This window comes from Lissotriton helveticus, chromosome 4_1 (assembly GCF_964261635.1).
Source record: "Lissotriton helveticus chromosome 4_1, aLisHel1.1, whole genome shotgun sequence".
Lineage (NCBI taxonomy): Eukaryota > Metazoa > Chordata > Amphibia > Caudata > Salamandridae > Lissotriton > Lissotriton helveticus.
In genome coordinates this window covers 195217252-195230166 of record NC_136063.1, presented here as the reverse complement: position 1 = coordinate 195230166, position 12915 = coordinate 195217252, and positions in this window count along the sequence as shown.

The window sequence follows — 12915 nt, the reverse complement described above, 5'->3', positions numbered from 1 at the left end:
ATTGTAAAGACCGACATTGAAGGATATTTGGCCACCACGTGGCGTCGTCCTGCTTGGGTGGTACCGTGGTGGAGGTTCGGAGATTGTACCAGGTTAAGCTTGAGTAACCGGTGACGACGACGCGTCCTCTGTTCTGGTGGCAGTGGCTGCTTCTCGTGCACGGGAGGAAAAAAAATATATATATATATATCACAGAACTCCTTCCCTGAAGAGAAAACAGCGGAGGCCAGAGGGGATATGTTTGGAGGTACTTTATTTTGAAGCTGTACAGGTAAGTGGCGGCGAATGCATTTCGGCAAATGTAGCCTTCTTCCGCGCCCTCCACCCACAAGAGTCTTGCAATAGATCCATCTGCTCTGCTCCGCCTGATATAATGCTGACATCACTGGGCTCCTCCCCAAGCATAATCTGCTCACCTGTTGGGGGTCGTGAACCATTAGATGAACTCCAACTCCCAGGATGCATCCTGTTCATGCATCTGGGTCGGTGGTGTGGGGGGCAAACCTTGATGGTACCGACTCCAATGACTGTTTGCAGGCTTAGATGGCATGACTCCTTCCCTCGCAGCCAGGATCCAAAGCGCCTCCTCGGGTCCTCTCGGACTGCTACAGCCGTGAGATTTAGGAACTTGATATGCGGGGGCAGCCATGCATCACACAACACCCTAACAAAGGTGAAATACCTCACACTGCATGCGTCTCCCAATCCAAGCGGCGGACACCGGAACTCTCAATCCTTCGAGATTGTAGAACACTGCGAAGCAGTGTGATACCAGTTCTGTCCGGTTCGCTTAAGTAACAGGGCCATCTGTACTGTGCTCCTGGCTTGATGCAGAAAATATCACAGAACTCCTTCCCTGAAGAGAAAACAGCGGAGGCCAGAGGGGATATCTTTGGAGGTACTTTATTTCGAAGCTGTACAGGTAAGTGGCGGCGAATGCATTTCGGCAAATGTAGCCTTCTTCAGTGCCCTGCACCCACAAGAGTCTTGCAATAGATCCATCTGCTCTGCTCCGCCTGATATAATGCTGACGTCACTGGGCTCCTCCCCAAGCGTAATCTGCTCACCTGCTCATCAAGCATGGGGGCAAAAGCCATCTGCCTGTTGGAAATTAATAGAAAAAGTTCCAGCATCATGGCCTACCTCTCAACTAATGACACACAGTACTAACATTGTATGTATTTGTGGCTTACAGGAGTCACCCAACTCTCTACAACCATTAGCAAGGGCAGGGATAAAACTGACCTATATGAGATTCATATTCTAAAAATGTCTTTCAACCACGCAAGAGCAAATACTGAACTGTGGCTTTCTCTAGCCTGTTCAATAAAATAGTGTGGTTCGATGATGAGTGCCACTGAGAAATCTACTATGACATTATCATTAGTGTAATTCAGCTCATATAGAACTGCTGATGAAATTGTTTCTGTGCTTTGATTCAGCTGAGTCCTGCATGCGTAGGATGAACCAAGGCAAATGTCCCCCCTACAGAATGTTGACGTTTTCTGCAGGAAGATCAGATAGATGAGGGGGTGGACCAGTTATAGACCCACGACTCAGCTATTGAACGTTACTGATAGCCAATTTGGAGCATTGATACCTAGCTATTTGGACTTAGCCCGGTGGAGCTACCTGATAGCTATAGAGGAGATGGGTTTTGGGACTTCCCCCTCGACCGTCACCTACCCAGCTGGACGTTGGGAAGACTTTCCTTCGTCTTTCGGCCGTATCTCCCTCCCACCCCTTTATCCTTACCCCCTTCCCCTCTACACTTCACTTATCTCATTTTCTATGCTCTTGTAATTGTTTGTCTAGCAACTGATGTAAACTGGAACTGATGTATTCTTGTATTTTTGTGGAACCTCAAGTAAGGCGCTCTGATACGTCCGGGTCTAACCAGCGCTATATAAAACGCTTAAAATAAAATAAATAAACAACACATTTTGTTGCAATGACATAATTGGTAAAAGACATAAGTATGGTTAAAGTTTTTCCCTAATCTCCACCCTCAGTTCTAAAACCCAGCCCCCTGCCCTGAATCGTAAAATTGCACCCCAGTCCTAAATACAAAGCCCATCCCATCCCTTAAAACATCCCAGCCCCTCTGCGCACTGAGCCCTAAATGCTGGCCCCCAGACTTCAATTCGACCCAACCCTGCCCTTCAGCCCTAAATCCTTCACCCCACAACTCTGGCCCCCCCTGCCCTGAGCCCTAAAACCTTCACCCCAGAACCTAGCCCTGACCCCCCTTCCCTGAGCCCTAAAACCTTCACAACAGAACTAAAAAAATACCCCAGCACCTGTCCCCATGCCCTAAAACTGCCCCCCGTTTAAGGATAAACAATCAAATTTAAAAAAGATTTCAGACTCGAAATCAACATTGACTTCCCCCGCCCCTAAGCCCTAAATCCTTCACCCCAGAATTCAACCCGACCCCCCCGCCCTGAGCCCTTAAACCTTCACCCCAGAACTAAAAAAACACCCAACTCCCAAGCCCCCCGCCCTAAGTCATTAAACCGCCCCCCATTTAAAGTATAAATAATACAAATTTTAAAAAACTCCCCTGGCAGAACTAATAAATAAAATTGTGCTTACTAAGCCCTCACCAAGTTCTCATCTGGGCAGGAAGTCACCTCTCGCCCAGTCCGACCCTCCGTCCGCGTCAAGAGCGCTAACTACCACTAACATCTTAATCACCCGTATGCGTGGATTAGACGTCTGTGGTTCTTCCTGTGTTGTTAAACCACACGTTGTTTAGACTGTGTGGTTTAGGCAGTTTCCCAGTTTAAAATGTAAATGTTTTTGGTTTATCAAAAAAACTGAAATTCACCAATAAAACAAAGGTTAAAGTGACATTTTAGTTAAGTGAATATGTCAGTGACAACATTAGTGTTTTGAAGGGGAAAAAAAGCAATTTGCTAATTATAGTTATCGATTCTGCAAACGAGCCCATTCTGCAGGGTCACCCCAAAACTTTTTGCCTACCTCCTCCACTTTTGTGACCTTGTTTTTGCTTCTTTTAGAACTCTATGCACTTTAACACTGCTAACCAGTTCTAAAGTGCTTTTTTTGTCACACTTAAACATGGTAATACTGACTCATCCCCAATTGGCAGATTTAACTTACTTATAAGTCCCTAGTAAAGTGCACTACATATGCCCAGGGCCTGTAAATTAAATGCTACTGGTGGACTTGCAGCACATATTGCACCACTCATTTAAGTGATCTTCTAACCATGACTCAGCCATTTGGACCTGGTAAAATAAACATTCTTACAGGCCCAAACCTTCCCTTTTTAAACATGTATAATCCCTATGGTACGCCCTGGACAACCCAGAGGGCAGGGTGCAATGTATTTAAAAGGCAAGATATGTACTTTTAAGTTTTACATGTCCCGGTAGTGAAAAACTCTCAATATCATTGTTCACTACTGCAAGGACTATCTCTCCCATAGAATAACATTGGGATTACCTTATTACATTTTATGTGTAATTCCCAAACATATGGCGAAGTAAAATTTTAAATTGCAATTCTGAAAATGCCACTTTTAGAAAGTTGGTATTTTCGGTTCACTGGTAGAATATTGACAGACAAAATATCTCCTTCCAGAAATAACATGACCAAACTATTGATGTCAAAAAGATCAACATCCTATACTTATAATGATACATACAAAAATATCCCACAAAAATATTGATGTCATTAATATAGTTGTATGAAATATTGTTTTTGAGCATAAATAGAATAAAAGAATACTTATTAAATATATTAAAAAGTACCATTAATTAAAAAACAAAACTGTATTCAATATATATATATATTTTAACTACAAAACAAATTAAAATATAGAATAATTCATATATGCTTATTGACATATATCTACTTAAAAAGCAATTATTGTAATTCATATTATCATTTTACAATTTTTAAATAATATAAAAATAGACAAACAAAATATATATATATATATACATATTCCAATAACATTAAGTTTTAAGGGCCTTATTACAAAACAATGTCGGTCCGAGTTGCCTCCGACTGACACTGTCCCGGTCTCGGGACCGACCGACCTCTGGTCGGTGGTCCTAGAACCGATTTAAAATGAGAAGACACATGGTGCAGTCGCATACTCCCATTTCTCAATGGGAGCGTGTGCTATGGCCGTAAGCCAGCCGTAGCACAAGCTCCCATCGAGAAATGGGAGAATGTGTTCATCCCTGCACCAGGTGCCAGGCATCTCCAGGTATAGGGATCCCTCGGCCCCCAACTGGAGAACAGAAGGAAAAGGGGCCCCCAAACTCGCTTTCTGACAGGCTTTTCATGTCAGAAAGCCCAGCATGGAAAGTCTCTCGAAAAAAAGCATCGTAATACCAAGGGCGGAAACGCTGTCCATTGGGATTAAGGGCTGGTCTCTGACTGGCCGACGGGCTCCTTGAGTTAAAATGTATCACCCTTTACCCCTATGTACCCCACAACCTACACCTAAACAAATTTAATTAAACAATTAACATAATTAATAATTATTTAATTAATATTAATTAACAACTATTTGTCAATTAATCAAAATAAACTACCGTATTTTCCGGCGTATAAGACGACTTTTGAACCCCTGAAAATGTTTTGGAAAGTCGGGGGTCGTCTTATACGCCGGATGCCAAATTAGACCGTCTGTTTCCATGTGTTTTTCAACAGCGCGGACTACTCCTGAAGGTGCCCACGCTGCCGACCCAGCCGGAGGGGGGGGGGCTCTAATCCCCCCGCCAGCCACAGAGTCGGAGAGCATTGCATCGGTGGACAACGCTGAGGATCCGCGATAGCATCCACGGAGTCGGAGGACGCCGCCGGGCACTGAAGCTGCTTCACTGCGGTAAACTGAGCGCACTCGGAGGACTACGGTAGACATTTAGTGCGGGTGGAGAGATTAGGCTCGCAATATTTCCAGTATACAAGCAAGGTGGAAGAAACATTTCCCGCCTAAGTATACAGTGCTTACAACCCTATATTTCTAACTAGTAATCATGACCACCGAAGCTGACGTGCTCAGAGATAGGGCAGCAGCGGACGCCATGTTTTCGAATTTACCAGATATCAGCAGATTAACGAATGACAATGCCTACGCTTCCGACCCAAAATCGGAAGCGTAGGCGGGAAATGGTGCAGCTCGAACTCGCATCCAAGATCAGCCCCTCGCTGATTTTGTTGGGGCCGTGGCATACCGTAGTTTTGTTTTCTTGGATGCGAGTTCGAGCTGCATCATTTCCCGCCCACGCTTCCGACCCAGCCGGAGGGGGGGGGCTCTAATCCGCCGTCAATAGCGCCGCCGACAATAGCGAGCAACCAAAATACATGAGGTAGCAATCAGTACATTACAAGAGAGAAAAGTGATAAGTGTGCAGGTTATACGAGTAGAGGTATAATACTGCAATAAATGGCAGACACTGCACGATTGCTCTAAAGCACTCCTGCCTAGACTGACCTGCACACAACCGCTTGCAAATCCCCAGGCAGATGAGGCAGCAGGATGAGGCAGCAGGAGGTCCTGAAATATAACAGGCAGCTCTGAAGATGGCGGCCCCCACTGTGTTCCACATGTGCTGATCTCTCTCTCCTTCCAGAAATCTCATGCTCATCGGAAGGAGGGGAGTGTCAGTACCACATGATCTCCTCAGTCCATGGAGATAGAAAGGGGACAAAACACACTACCCTTCTTTTTATTGTTTTAATATGACTGATAGTTATATAATCTTTATTACCATATTATGTTGAAATCTAACATAAGGTAGGTACCTTCTTTTGATACACACCTCAACTGCACTGTACAGTTTAATAAAGAAAGGAGATGCTTGGAGAGGGCCTGTAGTGTGAGCACAGAGTTTGTATGCAGTGCACAGGAGTGCACAGGAAGTACCGGTACCAGTACCAGTAGAGCACTTGCCGTGATTGGCTGGTTGTTGCAAACAGGAAAGGCAGTCTGGTGAGCAGATATTTACATGTGGTGAAGACAGTACAGTACCAGTCCCTGTACCTGTTCATACAGTATAGCAGCAGTACATACAGTATGCAAATGGCTGACAGTCAACAACCCATCATGGCTCCAGCAGCAGCAAGAAGAAAGAAATATGAAGCCAGTTACAAACTTAAAGTTGTAAATTTTGCCATGGAACATAATAACTGTGCTGCTGCAAGACAATATGGAGTAACTGAAAAGATGGTTCGGGCCTGGAAAGCAAATGAAAAAGCATTAAGGAGTATGCCAAGGGGTAAGTGTGCATTAAGAAGAGGCACCCCACATTGGCCAGAACTCGAAAAACATGTAGCAGACATGGTGAATGAGCACCGCCAAAGCGGTTATGTAGTGACACGAAATAAAATACGTTTGTTTGCACTTCAGTGGGCCAAATCTAACCCAGATCTCAGCGACAGATTTAAGGCCACTGTATCCTGGTGTACTAGATTCTTGGGAAGGCATAATCTGGTATTGAGGCAAAAGACGAAAATTGCACAAAAATTACCTGCAGATCTTGATGCCAAAATGCAAAGTTTCCATCGCTACGTTATTAAGCTGCGCAATGAACATGGCTATGCGCTAAGTAGTATCGGAAATATGGATGAAACTCCAATGAATTTTGATATGGTTGCAAACAAAACTGTCCATCCAAAAGGTGAAAAAACAATTTTAATAAAAACAACAGGACATGAGAAGTCCAGTTTTACAGTGGTACTAGCATGCACAGCTGATGGCGCCAAACTGAGACCAATGGTTATTTTTAAAAGAAAAACAATGCCGAAACTCAAGTTTCCTGTTGGTTGTTTCGTACATGTGAATGAAAAAGGCTGGATGGATGAAGAAGGGGTAAAGCTATGGCTTGATAATGTATGGAGCAGGCGACCAGGTGGACTTCTTCAAAAACGTAGTCTACTGGTGTGGGATATGTTCAGGGCTCATTTAACTCCCAGCACCAAGCAAAGACTGGCAAGAATAAAAACAGATGCTGCAGTTATTCCTGGAGGATTGACATCGTTGGTACAGCCACTGGATGTGTGCCTAAACAAGCCATTTAAAGATCGCATTCGAGAACAGTGGAATGAGTGGATGGTTAGCGGTGAAAAAACATTCACAAAAGGAGGAAACATGCGTGCACCACAGTTGGATGTTTTGTGCAAGTTTGTCATAAAAGCCTGGAATGATATTGATGCAGAAACAGTCATAAAGTCTTTCAAGAAGTGTGGCATATCAAATTCATTAGATGGTATGGAGGATGACTACTTGTGGCAAGATGAAGAGGAAGCCGAAGCCGAGACCACACCATCTGATACGGAATTACCAGATCCATACGATGACTGCTTTACAGATGTACCACAAGATCTCATTGACTTACTTATGATATCAGATGACGAAGAGGAGGATTTTGAAGGCTTTTAAAGGGAACGTCAGCAAATCCTGTAAAAATCGCTTGGAGTTATGAAAAGTTTAATCCACTTGCACTGTTTTATGTTTACCGTACATGTTTGATGACAAACAGCCTTATGTTTTACAAGTGACTGTTTTTCATATGGTTCTAAATAAAAATATTGTGACTAAAGCAATATGTTTTATACAACCAATTTGTTTGAGTTCAGTCTTTGAGTGTGACTAATAAACGCTTAACACTGTCCTCTGATAAAGCCTTACTGCTCACCCACACGGAGGAGGACTAGAATCACTAGTAAGCCCAAAATAAATTCTCAAAATGGCTATGCAGGACTGCGTTGGACTGTGCTGGAAGTGGGGGTAGTCTTATACGGCGAGTATAGCACAAAACCTAAATTTTATCAAGCAAAGTAGGGGGTCGTCTTATACGCCGGGTCGTCTTATACGCCGGAAAATACGGTACTTCCCACCCTTTACCCTTTAAACCCCACAGCCCGCACCTAAAAAAATGTAATTAGACAATTCACATAATTAATAATTAATATTAATTAATTAAAAACAAATTATACATTAATTCAAAATAAATGAATTCCCACCCTTTACCCAAAACACCACACAACCGCACCTGAAAAAATATTTCTACAATTAACATATTTAAATATTAATTCATAATGTTAATGAACTAATTAATAATTAATAATTCATTTGAAATTCATTTCTTCCCACCCTATACCCCCATAAACTCACAATTCATAGTTGCCTGCTTCTTACCCTCAATAGGGTTATAGTTGCTGCTTGACTTGGGCTAATACACTAGTTAACCAACACCCCAATATGTAGCTGTGGCTACACCTTTAACTATAAAAAGTATCTACTAACACCAGTGTACACTTGATGCAAAACTTGTCCAATGAGTCTATTGACTCAAATAACCAAGGTCTGAAGGTACTAAAGATCATGCTACTTTCAGCCTGCATACTGTGGTGAAAACGTTACAGATAGATCATCTTCTGAAGCTAAACAAGCACATGTAAATTGGTTAGTTCCTGGTGCACACAGTTTTGTATGCTATGTAGAAACTGTCCTGCTGCGATGATTCAAGGTTGTTTACAATACTTACTATGTAGTATGTAGAATCTTTTGCCCTGTTGGAAGATTTTCTGCTGAATCAAAAAACCTGTGTGGAACATCGTGGAAACAAGTTGTCAACTGTCACCTGCACACCGAGTTATTCTTTAATACAAAGATTTATAACGTGTTCAGTACCTCTACACACCTATGATCCTTAGGAGCACATGTTTCTGTAAACACTTGCACTCATTAACTAGACAAGGCCTGTACAGAATTAGGTAGACAAGCATGATGGTAGTACCCCACCATTATGTAAACTATCAAACCAACTAACACACTCATTGGATGATGCCATTTGTGATGTCATAAATGACATCATAGAACATGTCATAAAAACTGACTCAGGTGGTCTCTTTTTTAAATTGAATATTGTACCATACAGCAGACGCGTTTCGTTCTTTGGGGCTTTTCTCAATGCTGATTAAATGTGAGAATGTCAGGTTCTAGTCCTTAAAAATTCAGTGAGCAGCTCCTATTGGAGGGAACACATAGTCATAGAAAGAGGACGGTCATTTCCTAGTACTGATTTATTCATGCCACTCACGTCAGTAGTTAGTAAAATATACTACCTTTGTATGCATTTTTGTGTGCTGCTTGGTTTTGTTGCATCCACTGTCTAAATGACCGCTCTCTCCGTGCTCGGAAATGGACACGTCGCTCTCACTTGCATGGTTGTACTGCCCCCAGTTCTCCTCTATGTATACGATTGCTTAAGGACATTGCCACTGCACTTTCCTTGGCTTGTTTGGCCGCACTTACAGTGCCTCCCACATACACAATACCATGATTGTTGGTCCAGTGAGCTCTGCACAAGCAAATAATGCTACGACTCATTTTGCCAGGTAAGACATGAAGCACTGAATGTGGCAGGGTAGGCTGATCTCACTACCAAAAAGCCAATGCCGAGACATTTTGAAGAATATCACAGCAGTTGAGAGAAAGATCTCAAATATTATGTGATAGATTCAATACCCTGGCAGTATAAAGAGGTCATAGTGAGAAAGAACAAAGAAGGCTAGAGTTGAGATATATCATGGAATTGAATAACAAAATTCCAGGTGGTCTCAGTACATGAAGATGTGAAGGCATATACTGAGTTAAAATGACTGTGTACAGAGGAGCGCAACTTGTAATACATTGAAGGTGGTGCACTATAACTTTAAATTTCTAATGTTTGTTTAATTTAAGTTGGGTTTGTATAGAAAGAATAAATACATCAGTGCCTGGATACCCTCGTGGGAGACAAGCAGCACTTTCCAAATCCACCTTACATTACATTGCAAACTTTCCTAAATATAACTTAGTTTTAACCTTTGTTTTTTTTTTTCATTTATATATTATTATTATTATTATTATTATTATTTTCCCCAATGAATTTCAATTGACTTTCAGTCATAAGTGTTTCTGAATGCTATATTTTCACAAACTGTAAGTGACAAATACATGGAGAAGGGTCAAGTTAAGGTCAATGTAGTGTGGCGAGACTGTGTGGAACTTGGAGTAAATTGAAGGTGATGCGCCAATTAGAAATGTAAGTTGTAACTATAACTTGAGAGTTTGTATAGTTGAAGTTGGGTTTGTAAAGAAAGAATAAATAAAGCTTTCCTAACTATAATTCAGCTTTAACTTTGTTGCTTTATTACATTTAAATAGTTTTTATTTTTTTAATAATAATGTGTTTCAAATTGTAGTATTGAGTGTAAGTTATTTGAGTGCTGGTAAATCCGTAAAAACTTTATTCGTCCAAAACTGCCCATAAAAGATATACCTACTCAGTTAGAATATCCTGTTAAAGCACAAGAACAACCTGCAAACAATATAAAACCAATACAGTACAACACCGGGCAAAAATCGGCGGAAACAAATTACAATCTTATACAGCAGGAATAAAACTGCTACTCAAAATCTAGCAGTGATACAGCTTACAGTTGCTATAATAGGAAAAGTTTATTGATAGCGATGTAAAGGAACAATCAACATCCAGGAATTAACCGTCCATAGATTTCTGGCATCTCACTGCAGCTTTGACCCTAAAAAAAACATCAGGGATATTTAACTGCTCAAAATAAAATAACTCTTCCATACATTCCTGGTGCCCTAGAGAATTTAGTAAGGGTTTAAGCAAACACTGGAAAAAAGGGTGAACAATGCCTACAAAGAAACACGAAGTGCAGCAAGGTTTGGTCAGCCAAGCCATCACATGGCACGGTGGAGCAGGACACCCTACCCCCAAAGCACTGCAGTCCTCTCAAAAACAATAAAGCCCCCAAACAGTTCCTGCCCTGAAATGAAAAGGGACAGACCTCTCCCAAAGTGTGAGATCTAGGGTCAGATACAGCAGGCGCTAAGAACCTATAATATTCCCTCACCGAGTTTATGCTCATTTCATTGCAGAGCCTCTGCGTATTCCAGAGCTCCAAAAATTGATGCTTAACCTTTAATTTGTCATCCCTTTTAATATTTGAAGGGACAGGGAACAGGGCAGACAAGGGAATTGAGAGGCTCTTGTCCAAACTAAGACAGTCAGCAATGACATCCCTGCACAAACTAGCATTGGGGTTAAGCCGGACACAGACCCACAGCTGCAAAAGGGTCACATTTAAGTTATCTGAGATGTGCAGTAGGTTTAGCTCTGAATGCATGACAACATTTGAGCTGAGAGGGGAGATAAAGTAACCTCTGGAAAATTCAATTTTCCTTGGCTTAGAGAAAGGAAGCGTTGTGATGCCCCCAGACCACTGCACCATATAGGGCAGCAGAGACACACAGAATATTATATATATTTTAAAAGGTGTGAATGGCCCTTTCATAACCGCCCCAGGTAGGTTGAATACTGTGCCGGACACCCTGCTGAGCTTTAGTCGTGAGCTGTTGAGCTTCGGTTGCCAGGAACCCATGGAGTTAAAAACAATCCTTAGATAGCTGAAGTTACTCATGGTGCTTAGTGATTAGACCTTTTATTTTAAGCTTGGTAATGTTTTTACACCTGGCCCACAAGCCACAATGTGTGACTTCCCATAATGTGTTGCCGGACCTAAGCATATCATGTACGAAGCAAAACAGTCCAATAGCGCCCAAAGAGCAATCTGGGTTCGTGCCAGAAATCCCACGTCATCGGCATAAAATAATGTGGGCATCTGTGTATTAGCAAACTCAGGGATATCTACTGAGGCCTTAATCAGGGAGGGATACAGTCCATTAATGTAAATTAAGAAAAATAGCAGGCCAAACTGCACCCTTGCCGCACCCCTCGTGCAAGGGGAAAAACATCGAACAATTAACCTGCCAGACCAAAACATACTTTCTTAGTTAGATTTACATGTAGGATGTGTAAAAAGTTCACTAAAGCCACCCCCACCCCAAGATCCAGTCACATCATCCATAGCTTGGTTCTTTTTACACTGTCAAAGGCTGTGGAGAGGACCATGAAGGCCATGTACAGTGGGCAGCGCTTGGCAATGGTGTACTTGATAACTATCAGATTGAGGAAAAGTCAGGTTATCCCTTGGTTCCTTAAAATGCCAGATAAGCCTGAGGCCATCATTGAAATTTTGGGTGAAAGAGATTACCTCAGTGGGATGATTGATCCTGCGCACCGGGAAATGGTCCATAGGTAAAAGAGCATTATGCTCCACCCCATTCTGTCTGCACTACCCCCCCTTAGAGAACCAGACGGAGAGATTCTTCGAAACAAACATATAGTCAATCAACGACGCCTGATCGTGCCCTCTGTATAAGGCTATGGGTGATCTGCCCCCTCTGAAAATATTGTCAAGGTCGGCAATGGTCATCTGCACCTATATATCTACCCAGCTCGTCACCTCTGCTAATACATGGCCCCCAGGATGATTCCTCATGTTACAGTCCTTCAACCTTGGAGCAAACTACCGATTTCACATTGACGTCCCCTCACAAAATAGAATACTCCTAAAGCATCACAGCAAACCCTAATGGCTGCAAATTTGAAAGGAAAATAAACAAATGAGTAAAATGAACACAGACAGGATTAGAAAAGTCATTATTATATAGGTTAACTAGCAGCCCGTCCCGACGTTGTCCGGGAGCAAAAGGCTGCCTCGGGGCCCCCGCCCGCCCAATGTGCATTGAAATCAGTTGCTTACTTATAGAGAGTGGCCAGAGAAGTGCTATTTACTGATCTTTGGCAGAATAGTACAAATGAATATGGCAGCAGAGGTAGTGTGGGCCTCATTTTGAGCTATGTGATACATATTGATGTTAATACCATGCAAAATGTCAACCTGAGGGTGTTCGCCGTCTTAGAAATGTGCAATAACTCCTAAATGTAAGTGCCCATTTCTGCTTATGCTCTTGAGTGCAGTTTTTTGTTTTGGCCCCCGCCTGCCCCGACGTTA